The sequence below is a fragment of the Phalacrocorax aristotelis genome, chromosome 21 (assembly GCF_949628215.1).
Source record: "Phalacrocorax aristotelis chromosome 21, bGulAri2.1, whole genome shotgun sequence".
NCBI classification, from domain to species: Eukaryota; Metazoa; Chordata; class Aves; order Suliformes; family Phalacrocoracidae; genus Phalacrocorax; species Phalacrocorax aristotelis.
Genome location: NC_134296.1, coordinates 6,464,323 through 6,476,830, shown reverse-complemented (window position 1 = coordinate 6,476,830; position 12,508 = coordinate 6,464,323). Strand labels below are relative to the sequence as shown.

At 52.7% G+C, this 12,508-nt stretch overlaps 2 long non-coding RNA genes across 3 annotated transcripts; one reads left to right on the top strand and one right to left on the bottom strand.

The window, feature by feature from the left end:
* The first annotated feature begins 4,786 nt into the window (after positions 1-4,786).
* On the top strand, positions 4,787-11,769 carry LOC142067325 (uncharacterized). Its single transcript, XR_012663991.1, has 3 exons — positions 4,787-5,120; positions 6,461-6,631; positions 10,787-11,769. It is a non-coding gene; the product is annotated as an uncharacterized LOC142067325 (long non-coding RNA).
* Positions 5,745-8,271, bottom strand: LOC142067322 (uncharacterized). Of its 2 annotated transcripts, none has more exons than XR_012663987.1 (4): positions 8,142-8,271; positions 7,611-7,897; positions 6,928-7,457; positions 5,745-6,183 (listed from the first exon to the last, which is right to left on the bottom strand). It is a non-coding gene; the product is annotated as an uncharacterized LOC142067322 (long non-coding RNA). The 2 variants fall into 2 exon arrangements; XR_012663988.1 differs by having other exon boundaries at positions 7,611-7,864; positions 8,142-8,234.
* Positions 11,770-12,508: the final 739 nt, after the last annotated feature.

The following is a 12,508-nucleotide window of genomic DNA, read 5'->3' as shown; positions in this document are numbered from 1 at the left end:
CTCCTAGCTAAGAAAACTCCTGCCCTTCAATATCACAGGCCCTTCACAGTAGGCCAGGACATCCCAGATCAGAGAAAAGCAGCTCCTTTCTCTGTTTGCTGCGTGTTAATTCCCATTTCGTTGGTGTAGCGCTGGGAAGAGCTGCCCCCCTGCCCGAGACCCCTCAGCAGTGGCATCAGTCTTGCACAAGCAGCAAGATGCCCCAGTCCTACTCATGGCCCCTCAAAGATACCAGGGTTTTGCCTCGTGTTGTGCCTTGGAGGCCCCTGGAAAAAGATGAGCTCTCCTGGTGCTCTCCACGCTCCAGGTCTGCCAGGACAGATTTCCTTGAGTATTTTGCTAAAATTCCAGTTTACACGGCCTTGTTGCGCCGTGAAATTTTGATCAATGCAATTTAGTTTAGAGGCTACAGAAATACTACTTCTCTTCAAGCGTAAGCATTTACCTGGGCGGCCCAGGCTGCTGCCCAGCTGAGGGGTGCCCGGCGTACCCACCGCCCCGCTGCCCAGAAACGGGGGGTCACGGCCTCAGGCTTAAATGCACCAAGGTTTCTGCACGACTTTGAAACCACAGCAGAAATAGTCTAGGGTATATTATATATAACAATGCTGCTATCTGCTGGCTGTGCTTTGCTAAAACATTTAATCCTTTGCTCTAGAGGGAAGCTGGTACTTAGGTAACGGTGCCCAGTCAGAAGCAGCACCTGAAGAAGAGTCCTGCTTCTGCCACAACCCCCTGCGGCACCCCAGGGTGGCGGCAATAAAGCCAAGAGGCTGGCAAATTAATTAACATTATGACATTATGAAAGCAGTAATACATACAGTGGGTTTTGAAGCTCATATTTCAGAAACGGGGAACATCTAAAATGAAATTTCTAAAACAAATTTACCATCAATCCACTTCCCACCTCCTTGTTCGACGCCTGATCCTGCAAAACTCGTGTGGGAGTTCTACAATATTTGCGGCACCATCTGCTGCGAGGCCACGGCAGGCTTTTCGATCCAAGCACGGGGAACGCAGAAACTCAGGCGGGCTTCGATACCGCCGTGTGCTACGCTTCGGATGCCTGAGGGAGAGGAAGGAGGCGAAGCAGCGCCGGTGGAGCCAGGGCACATCCCTGCCGCCGGGGACCCGGCAGCGCCCTCGGCTTCCTCCAGCCAGTCCCGCTGCATTCGTGTGTTGTACCGGTCTGGAGTCAGCCAAAAGCTCGGTCGTCATCTGATGGCCGTAAAGGCGTCTCCCAGCGCTGGTGAAGGGTGATGTTCAAGCTCATTTCCTTTTCTCTCCTTTTCTAAGCATAGAAGAGAAACCGGCATCACGTAACACAGTCCGGCTGCATCAATGCGGTGTTTCTGCCTTTGCCTTCAAGGTAAAGGGAACAGCATCTGTGCAGGGCTTTTCCATCCCCCTAGAAAAAAATGATATTTACAACTATTTGCATCACGGGCACTTCACAGGAGTCTTAAATCTAAGTCTCTAATCTTAGCCTTCAGAGCCATTTAATTTGCTGGGTTTTTTGATTTGTAGTAACAGATGTAAATGAGATTATCGCTCTCCTGAGAAAAGCTGCAAATGCTGAAGAACTGGGCTCTAAAAATATTTTAATATGCTTGTGTTGCAGACCCTGGGATGGAGCCAGAGATGAACGTAGGACAGCGTGAGCCGGGACCCAGGTCTCAGGCACAACACGCCGCGTGAGAAGGGCCTTCGGGCTGGTGCGCGGAGCCGGTCCCGTGCTCGCAGGCTCAGCCCCCTCTTGTCGCTTCTGACGGACCCGCGAGGGCTGGAGGAAACACCTCCGCAGCGTGCGAGGAAAGCGCGCCGAGTGCTGCGAGGCTTCGAGGTTTACTTTTTTAACCTTAAAGCAACCAGGCGAGAATGGGTAAGCCTGGGATGCTGTTTCTGGAGAGGAGGGCGGGGTTGGGGGGGGCGGCTGTGGAATCAGGTGTGGGAATTGCGTCGGGTTAAGGTTTTCCTATTGCAAATCGTCCATGTTTTGCTTCTGGAGGAAAAAAAAATACATTTTTGAACAGTTTTTCTGTTAGTTTTCTAACGGAAGGTTATTTTGTTGGGGGAAGAAGGCAACTAGCTCCAGGTTCCCACCTCAACTGTAGAAAAAAAAGGTTTGAAATGAGTTACATCTCTTTTTGTCTTGCATACGACAGAGTCCCAGGGCCTCCACCTAGAAAGTTCACTTTCAGCATACGTATTTTTTTTATTCCTGTAAATTAAACAATGCATTATGCCGCCAGCCTTTGGTTATTTATTTGCCATTTCTGGTACTTATACTTGAGATTTTTTTTGTCCTTCATTTTTGTAATCTTGACGTTTGCATCTTCCTTCTTTTCTTATCTTCTGCCTGCCCCAGAGGCTTATTGCTGCTTCGGCAACATGCTAACGTGTTTAGGAACGATAAGACGTCTAATTAATAGTATAATTAGCAGTACAAGGTCTTAATAGCTTATTAAAGGAAACACATTCAGAAAATTCTTTTCCTCGTATTGCATTGGTACAATATAATTTACCAGCAAATGATAAACCAGTTTTGAACAGCGTTCAGACTTTTAGTAAGGAAAATGGCGCTCGATTCGCGATTTCACGGGGGGATTTTGCACCGCTAACACTATTATATTTTTGTTGTTGTTTAAAAACAATTTAACAGATTAACAAAAGCAATCGCGAAGGAACAATGTCGCTGTGGTGTGGCAGGCGGGAGCCTGAAAGTGGAATTAAAAGCGCCTTCCCTACTTGTGCATATAAACAAATCCTGGGGGAAGGTAAACTTGCTCTTTAAGAGGCTCCAGCTGAAATGTCAGGTCACGCTCCGAGCTGGAGCAGCTCAGCCGCTCGCGGGCTACAACCCTCCCCGCTCCTTTTTCACTAATATTGGTTAGAACCGGTCATTTTTATATGAAGGCATCCTCATCTTATAAACTCCAGCAGAGTAAGGACCACCTAGAAACCCTGTGGATCCCTCTTGCTTTTACCACTAAGAATCTCAGCGTTAAATCCTGCTGCGCAGGCAGAGAGCAGAGCCGGCGCCGGGAAATCAAACCACTTCGCTGCAGCTCGGATTCCCCAGGCCGCCGTGTTTTTCCTCTGACCCACACAAAGATTTCTTTCTAAATTTATCACGGCGTTCATCGGCAGTCCCACTTAGTGGCAGATTAGGAGGCTGGGCAGGCAGGGCCCATTCAAATGAGGGCAGGGGAGCCTGAAAAACCACGCGAGGGATGACGCAGGCAGGGAGGCGAGGGCAGCGAGCTGCGAGCGGGCAGGTGCAGCCCCAGCTCAGCTCCCCACCAGCCTCTCTGCTCCGCATCATCCGTCCGGGGAGGCTCGCTGCGGTGGGAATGCTGCACCGGCGTGGCAGCGCCCCAACTCCTGCCGGGAGCAAACTCCAGGGAGGTTTGCTGGTCTCTGGAGGCCCCGGTGCTGGTGCTGCTGGGGAATTTCCACTGGGCTGCAGAAGGAGCCGCTGGCCTCTGGGCGGGCTGCAAGGACGAAGCAGCGTTTGGCTGCAGCGCTGCATGCTGGAGCGGGTGTCGGTGCAGCACCCGCGTGCAGCTGAGCACCCCTCGGGCTCCCAAACCTCTCGTGTCCCCCAGTTCATACCTGCACATCCCGGGCTCCTGTTCGCTTGGATCCGGCAGCCCTTGGGTGGTACGTGTCTGTGGGACCAGAGCTGTTCTGTGCCCTGCGGACCCCCATGCCAAGGGCACGGACCGGTGTAACCCACGTGTGGGTGCGGGTGGGTGCTGGCCGCACGCTTTGCAGCGCCGAAGCCCTGCGCAGGGAGTATGCGCCGTGTTTGGAATCACCCAGGGAAATTATGCAGTTACAAGGATGGCATAATTGAGAGAATGCTTGACTGGCGCAATTTTCTTATGCGCCTGTCAGCAAATCACTTAATCTGTGCTGTGCCAAGTTTCCCATCCGTTAAATGGGGAATGATTATCCCCCTACTTCCTAAGAGGGAGCGAGAATAATACCCGCTAATGATTGTGGAGGTACTGGAAGGTGGCCACGGAGATGCGCAGTGACACACGTAGCAGCTGCAGACCTGGAAGGAACCCGCAGCACTTTAAAACCAAGCTTTAGAAATTAATTTCTCCTCCTGCTGCTTTTTTATTGAAGAAAATCCCGAAATAGATTTGTCTCTCCCGTGCAGGATTTTTAAAAGATTTCTCTGCCCGTTCCCCAGGGCCGGTGGGAGGAAGGAAGGAAACGCTGGGATGTGCCGGAGAAGGCACTTCGGGGGAGTCCCCCCCGAGGGAACCCCTCAGCCGGCCCCCCCGCCCCCGCCGGGCCCCCACCTTGGGGACGTTCGCTGCCTTCTGGGAGTTGTAGTCGGCGCGGGGGGGCCTCGGCTCCGCGGCGCTGCGGCGGGGGGGGCCGGGGGGTTCGGGGGTGGGGACGGCCCGGGGAGGGGGCCGGGGACCCCCCCGCCGCCGCTCCCGCTCCGCCCCAGCCGATGGCAGCAGCTGCGGCCCCCCCCGTGCGGGTCCCGGGAGCCGCGGGGATGCGGCGCTGCGGGCGGGGCCGCCCGGGGCTGGGGCCAGCGGGGCCGGGCACGTCCCCGGAGCACCCCAGCCTCGTCCCGGGAGCACCCCAGCCGCACCCCGGTTGCACCCAGCCTCGTCCCCGGAGCACCCCAGCCTCCCCGGGAGCCCCCCAGCCTCGTCCCCGGAGCCCCCCAGCCTCGTCCCGGGAGCACCCCAGCCGTACCCCGGGAGCCCCCCAGCCTCGTCCCCGGAGCACCCCAGCCTCGTCCCCGGGAGCACCCCAGCCTCGTCCCCGGAGCACCCCAGCCTCGTCCCCGGGAGCACCCCAGCCTCGTCCCGGGAGCACCCCAGCCGCACCCCGGTTGCACCCAGCCTCGTCCCCGGAGCCCCCCAGCCGCACCCCGGTTGCACCCCAGCCTCGTCCCGGGAGCACCCCAGCCTCCCCGGAGTACCCCAGCCTCCGCGGAAGCACCTCAGCCTCGTCCCCGGAGCACCCCAGCCTCGTCCCGGGAGCACCCCAGCCTCCCCGGAGTACCCCAGCCACAGTCCGGGAGCACCCCAGCCTCATTCCAGGAGCACCCCAGCCGCACCCCGGGAGGACCCCAAACACACTCCGTGAGTATCCCATGCAAATCTTCGTCCCTGCCTGCACCCTTCGCCTGCCGCTGCCCACCTGCCCACTCCAGGGGTGGTGGTGGGGGAGGCTGACCCCCACCTTGGGGTGCTGCACTCCACCGCGATGGGGGGAGGCAAGCCAGGCTCCAGCAGCCCCCCCCCCCACCCCGCCAAAGGCACCCTGGGCTTGGGGGGGGGTCCCACGCTGGGGGGTGCGGGGGTGGGAGCTGAGGGCTGCTCTGCTTCCTCAGAGTGATCATGATAATAATAATCATCACCAGCAGCAGCAGCGGCTAATTCTGCTGCACTTAGCGAGGGCTCCACATGCATAAAACCTTGGCGAACTCTGCCCAGGCTCACGCCTTCCTCGTGGCCAAGTGGGACTGACTGTCCCAGGCCAAAAGGGAACAACGGGTGCAATTGAGGGGGGTCCCTCCCTCGTTCCTGTTTTCACACAAGGCCACGAGGGGCTGAAAGTGGCTGCTTTGCAGCTTCGTGCTTCCCCTGCTTTTATACTGCCGGATAATTGCTCCATGCGGCACCGTCACCTCCACGCGACGGTTTGTTGGGTTCTTGCTCCTTTTGTTTCTTTCTCTCACGGAATATACGATGTAGTTTCTGTTTGTAGACTGTTTTAATAGCGAGGTGGCCGAGACAAAGTTTACTCAATAAACTTGCCTTTCCCCTTGAGCAGCTTTAGCTTAGATAAATGGGCTTTAAAGTCCTGGTTTAGCGTGGGACTAGGACTGTTTACCATCCATCACTGTTAGTTAATAATTGGTTAAATATTTAGTTTGGATTAAGTTCTTTTCTGCTCTTTTCTTAAAAAATAATAAATAAAGGTGTGTTTAGTAATGTGGTAAAAGGCTTTCTAGAAGGCTTTCTAAAGATACTCTGCAGTAGGGAAGCTCCATAAAGTTGTTTTCTATATTTTGTGTGTAAATCTTCTTACTTGTAGTTTGCTGTGCTGGTATTTGTAATTAGCCAACCCAAAGCAGCCAGGATATTTGACTGTTTTCTGGAGTGACTGCAGACGTCTTCGTTACCAGTTTCATTTCTTATTCTGGGGAGAAAAAAAAAAATACAGTTTGCATCTTTGTTTAAATCCACAATATCCAGCTCGTGGCCTGCAAATTGACTCTGTTCAGTGTAAGAGGACAGGGCAAAGGAAGGACAGGTTTCGAAAACATGCTGAGATGACTTCATGTAACATGCTTAGCGAGGAGCCAGCAGCAGCACCCCTGCTCTTCCACCCCAGCCACCCCCGGGGAGGTTTACTGAGCAGCAAGGATGAGGATCTGAACACCGGGGTTAAGTCTAAAGCAGCCCTTTGCTTTCAGGTCCAGGATCCCTCTCCCTCCAGAAGCAAATGACACCAGTGACCCGCAAGCATCTTCGCTTCCCGGGGCTCCCGGTGCGGCCCCACTGCCTGCGCAGAGCCCGGCCGGAGGACGGGAGCTCGCCCGGTTGCCGCACAAGATGGAGCGGTGCCGGCTGAGCGGGTGGATCAGGTAGGGCCATGAGTGGGGGGAGGCCTGGGAGACACAGCGGCGAGCAGAAAGCCCCCCGGGCAAGCGGCAGCACAGCCCGGAGCCTGCTTCTGCAGGAGGCTCGGTGCCCCGTAGGAAGGTCTGCGCTTCGCAGGGCCTTTTTTGGTACCATGCTGCAAACTCCCGTGTTCTGCAGCAGTGACCCCGTCGTTATATAAACAAGGGTTTAATTTTGGAACTTTAATATCTAAGACGCTGAAGTTTCTTTCACTCAGACATGTTCTCGTACACTGCCCACGGGACAAAATGCTTCTTACCTACATTATCGGTTGCTGACAAAGCGTCCTGCAGCCGTGTTCGCGGTCCGTTTGTGTATTGGTAGTCAGGATCATTCCCTTTCGTTGTCTCGCTCTGTCAGACTGGCGCAGGGTTCTGTACGGCAGCATCGCCCTGCCTGGCCCTTCTGAGGCCTCACCGTGGCTGTCCTCTAAGGTGAACAGGGGAGACAAGTGACACGAAAGGGCGTGCGGATGCTCAGGGCAGCGAAGGCCAGCGTGGGTAGTTACCTACAGTAATACTGTTATTGTACCGTCACTAACCCCTCCAAAGGCCCTTTGGGATACAGACAGAGGGATCCCTCCCGAGATGGGACCTCTGCTAGAAGCAACTCGTGCAACTCGTGTACTAACTCCTGCAAGAGGAGAGGCTGGAGCAGTGTGGATCCTCTTCGGCGGAGAGTTTGCCTGTGGCTTTTTTCTGCAGTCCATCATCGTTCCGCACGTATTCAGCCGAGTGATGGTAACACAGGTATCTCCCTGCGGGGGACAGAAGCTCAACTCGCTGCTTGCTGTCAAAGGCAAAGACATGGTTCTTCATCTACTGGCCTGCTGCAGGTGCGTTACCAGCACTTCAGCCTTGACTGCTCTGTTCTAGAGCCATCAAAGAAGTTAGAGGAACAGGAAACAAACTGCATTCACAGTGCTTTGGAGGAAGGAGTTACCATGGAGATGGAAAGTCAGGCGGGTTTTTTTTCCATGCTATTAGAAGGCAGTAGGTCCTTCTCAAACAAACTCGTGTGGTCTTGATAACACGACTTCCGTCTGTCTGTCTTTGCAAGGCGTCTGCGTGTTGGTTTCAGTGGTTTCCATCACTGCCATTCTCTCCAGTCACTGAACTACTACATCTCCAGCATCGAAACTTGCTGATACATTAACCCTGGGCCACTCAGAGCAGCTCCCTTCCAATGCCGGTTACCTAAGCGTGACAGATTTCCCCATCTAGTGCTCTCTGTGAAATGGATTTACAGAGGGAAGCTTTTGTTCTTTGGGCTGTAGGAATTACATCAGTGTTCTGGGAAAGAAATATCTGCCTTTAAAGTACAATTTAGCATTTCTCTTACAGTCCTATACTTTCTTACCTGGGTCCACTTTCACGTGGTGGGCCTTCCACGGCACACCTGTCAGCTGGCTGTTGTCATAAAGCACTGACAGGAGGAATAATGTGGGCTTTGCACCCTTTAAAAATGTTTTACCTGTGCAGTTTTCAGCGCTGGCTCTCCTGGGCTGTGAGATGAGTAGGAACCGTGGTTAGATACAGTATAAAACTCTCTCTGGTGTGTTTATCTGGCATTCTCCGGCTTCGCAGTGCTCTGTGACTGGGGACTGTCACGCTGCCTGCTCGGTACAGTTTGCCACTTAAATGGAATGATGCAAATATAAGAATTAGCCCTGCCCTGCTGGGACTGCGCAAATCCATCACACCAGGAGCCTGCCTTTCACGGCGCCTGGTAGGGAGCACCCAGGGAAGGAGCACACGGTTGTGGCAGGTAGCCGCGCTCCTTCCCACACCCTGCAGCCAGCTCTCCGTGAACTTCTGAGAAACTTGAATCATGTTCAGTAACGGTTTGCGTTTTTTTTTCTCTTTAATCTATCACTCTGAACCTACAAATTCTGAATTTAATCAATTTTTTTCCCCAGCCAGTACACATCATGAGATCCTTCCTTTACTCCTCATTAGTTTACCATGGATGCACCTTGCTGATTTTGTATCATCTCCAGCTGTTGCCAGCTCACTACATACTCACTTTCCAGAACATCTGCAAACACCCTGAACGCTCAAGAAGCTCCCATCGTTCCGGCCTGTGTGTTTCTGTACTTTGGAGCACTGGGCACTGAGTTTCCACCTGTATCCAACGTTTGGCGCAGGCAGTGAATCGTCCTCCCGAGGCAGCTCTCATCTTGGACAACCTTATTTTAACCTCACCGTTTTGAGGCAGGAATGGCTTTATATAACCCAGATTTCATATCCCGGGGGTGGCGGGATTGGTGTCGAGGCTGTGCAGAACCAAATGCTCACCTGCAAAAGCTGGGGCGTCCTGGGCTCTCCTGCCAGTGACCTCCTCCACATTTCACCTTTAGCTGCAGTTGAGAGGTGAAGAAATGCTCCGTCTCCAGCAAAGGAGCTGCAGAACTCCAGGACGACGTTACAGAATGCGTCTGTTACATCTCACAAGGGAGATGCTAACGAGAGAGGCTGAAAAGCGAACCCCTTGGGGATGCTGGAGCTCCCGGGAGGTAGCCCTGATGAAAGAGTATGTGTTAGAGGGAAGACTGGGATTTAGGGCTCAGTCATTCTTGGCTCATTGACGGGCACTTATGATGGCCTTATTTTCACCTGTCATAGCCGGTCTGCTTCCTTATATTCCCCCTCAAGCACCTCTCTTCTCGCCCTGTTGATGACCGAAATGGGGTACCCTAAATGCCAGAAGACACTTCCTTGCACAAGCTCCCATTTCAGAGACTCCTGAATTCTGATGAATACCCTGGACTTTTTACCCTGCCATAGATATACCTCTTCGAAAGCTGAACGTCCTACAGATGCGGGCAGACACGCCGGACAGCGTTTTCAAAAGGAGAAAAGCTCTATTACTGGGTTATCATCGGTTGGGGACTGTAGGCAAACGGATCAGCCCAGAGCAGCAAGGTCGGCGCATGTGCTGCAGTTGGGATCACAGCTTCCCTTCCCGCCCCGAGCCACGCAGCAATTCTTTGTGTCTTTGCATGGGGACGCAGAATTACCACCGTCTGCCGACATCTCACAGTTTTGTTCCTCATGCACACTGTTCCCCCATGCTCTGCTTTGGCTGCTGGTCCCTGACAGTTCACAGCCCGTCGCTGGGTGCCCATCACATCTCCTGGGCAACTCTGTTCATGTGGGGATGATTCTTGATGGCTCATTTACAGCAGCCTTTACTTTTTTGTGCAATTCTTCACTTCAGAGATGAACCTAACCCCTTCGGTACTATTGTGCAACACCAAAAGGAGTGTGGAAACCATGTTTGTCTGTTTACGAAATGATATAGATGTGTTCTCTGTCCTCCTCTGTGTGTGAGGTGACACACCCAATGTAGAACTAACTGGAATTAGTGTCTTGGAGCCTCCATGCAACCAGGATTATCATAGTTACAGCGTAGGACTGCCAGATCAGCAGTCTTTGACTGCTTAGAAATGACTTTTCTTCTAATATTACTACTAAGAATCCATTCAATAATAATTTTAGAATCCATGTATTTTTCATTATTTAAGATACATTAATCTCTTCCCTTTACCTTGGTTTTAAAGACTTTATGAGACTCTGTTGGATCGCTCCGATTTTGATTTAACTCTTTAGCTTCTCATTACCGATAGTTTAGTGTACAAGTGCAGCAAAGTCTTGTATAAAAGACGGCAAAGTCTTGTAAAACCTTTCTAATGATTTAGGTTTTGGGAGGTTTCAAGGCCTACTCCTCTTTTGAGGAATAACAGTTGCTCTGATCAAGTAGATGGACAGTACCTCCTAAAGAGTGACAACTGCGAAATACCACGAGATAGTCTAAAAGGCCGAGGCATTTCGAATCAAGGAATCAGAGAATGGTTTGGGTTGGAAGGGGCCTTCAAAGATCATCTAGCCCAACCCCAAATCTGTTCTCTCCGTTCATGGTACCGGCCATCTTCCCTCTCCACACGAGAAATTCCTGTGCAGGCTCAGGGTCGGTAAAGGCAACTTACTTTCTCTTGAACACAATTAAACTCAGTGCTGTTGTATGAAAGCTGTTTCATAAAAACGGACAGCAAAGGACCTCATGCTGCCGCGTAATGCACTCAGTAAGAGGCTGTTACTTTATTCTCTCTTTTCAAGTGCTCCACGGCAAAATTAGACAAGCCCCGTTAGCGGTGATGCTCCTCTCTCCTGGAGCTGGTGCTGGAGCCGGAACCCACCCTGACACACCTTCCTCCTGTTGCCAAGGAGCTGATCGTGCTGCTGAGAGCCGGGATTGTGCCTGAACTGCTCCGGTATCCTGCTCTTCCTCTGCCTTCTCCCCACCTCCCACTCAGCCTCCGCCAGAACTGCGTTGGAAACAGTGGTCCTGCAAACACCACCCTGAGCTCAGCAGGGCTTTTTTTGCCGTTTCAGGCAACTGGGATGTGCACGTGGACAAGCCCAGCAGCGGGACTGTAGGTTCGGCTGTGACAAGCAGGGTGTTACTAGCACGGGGTGACAGGCACCTCTGCAAGATAACTCAGGTTGCCATGGTTACGGATGGAAAATAGGGCTTCGGGTTAACTCGGGCCACTGTCACATGAAGCACAACATCCCACGTCACTTTGCACACACCTGAGGGAGCGACGGCCGGAGTGGCGGCCACCACAAACCCCCCGCATCCCCACCCAGCCCCGACTGCGTAGGTTAAACTTCCCAAAACTTCCCAAAGAGAAATCACTGTGCGCAACAGCCTCACGGATGGAACTGGGGTGGGGGTAAAGCAGCCTCCTGCAAGGCTGCGGCAGAAGGAGCCCGCCTCAGCCCTGTGACCTGTTATTTATTACTTACTGCTGCGCCCCAAATTTTAAGGCCTTACGTAAGCTCTGATTTTCTGAGTTTTCATTTTCACGCACTGAATACGTAAGAGGAATTCCCAGAGGCTGGCACACACCTCACCTCTCGACCATGGTTGCATCTCGGAGGCGAAGCAGATGCCTTCAGCTGGACCGGAGGGCTGGAGCTGATACAGACTCTGATGCAACATTTCTGGCAGTTCTGAGTGTCCCCAGAGCACGATCATCTTCAGGACTAGGTGAAAACCTCCCAGGCCAACAAGGGACAAGTGAAGCCTGGAGTGGAAAAAAAAAAGAGGGAAAAAAAAAAAAAGAAGCTTCTACCCCGAGCACAGCCGTTACTCACAGGTGGGTTTGGAAGCTCCACGAAACCGCTTTGGGATGCTGCTATTTCTCTTCCGCAGTAACCTGCAGCACGGGACGGCCGTACCGAAGCCTGGGGAGGACAGTTCTGCCAGGCTCATTTCTGCGCGCTGCCCAGCACAAGCTGTTGCTGTCTCCCAAAGAAAGAAACTGCAGGTATCGACGAAGAGGAGGTAAAGGGCCTGCTGGAAATACTTGGAAATATATTTTCATATAGATATTCCATCCTAATACTGGAAACACAATACACTCTTGGCTTTTGAAGTATTGCACCCGTCGTTTTGTTGGTCCAGCTCTAAGGAAGGAAAAGTGATGCGTGGGAACAGATCGGAAGAGCAAGGCTCGTGTCGGTGGGCAGATGAATGGCATTCACACTGTGAATCTCTTAATAATACGGCTGACCTTTGGTGTTCAAAGTATGTATTCAAAGTCGTCTTATAAGTTTGCACCTTCATCACAATGTATTCTTATTGCCTTGGTTTTCTGGAGGAGAAATAGTATATAGGAGAATAGAAGCTGGCTTGGAGGCTTAAAACCAGTCCTTGCCATTTCTTAGGCGCTGGCCCTCCCAGCAGACTGAGCACTAATCCTCAGCTCTCCCTTCCCCTTTAAAGGAGTAAACCGATACAGTCACGTACGGGCTGAGAAGAGCTGGTTTGTG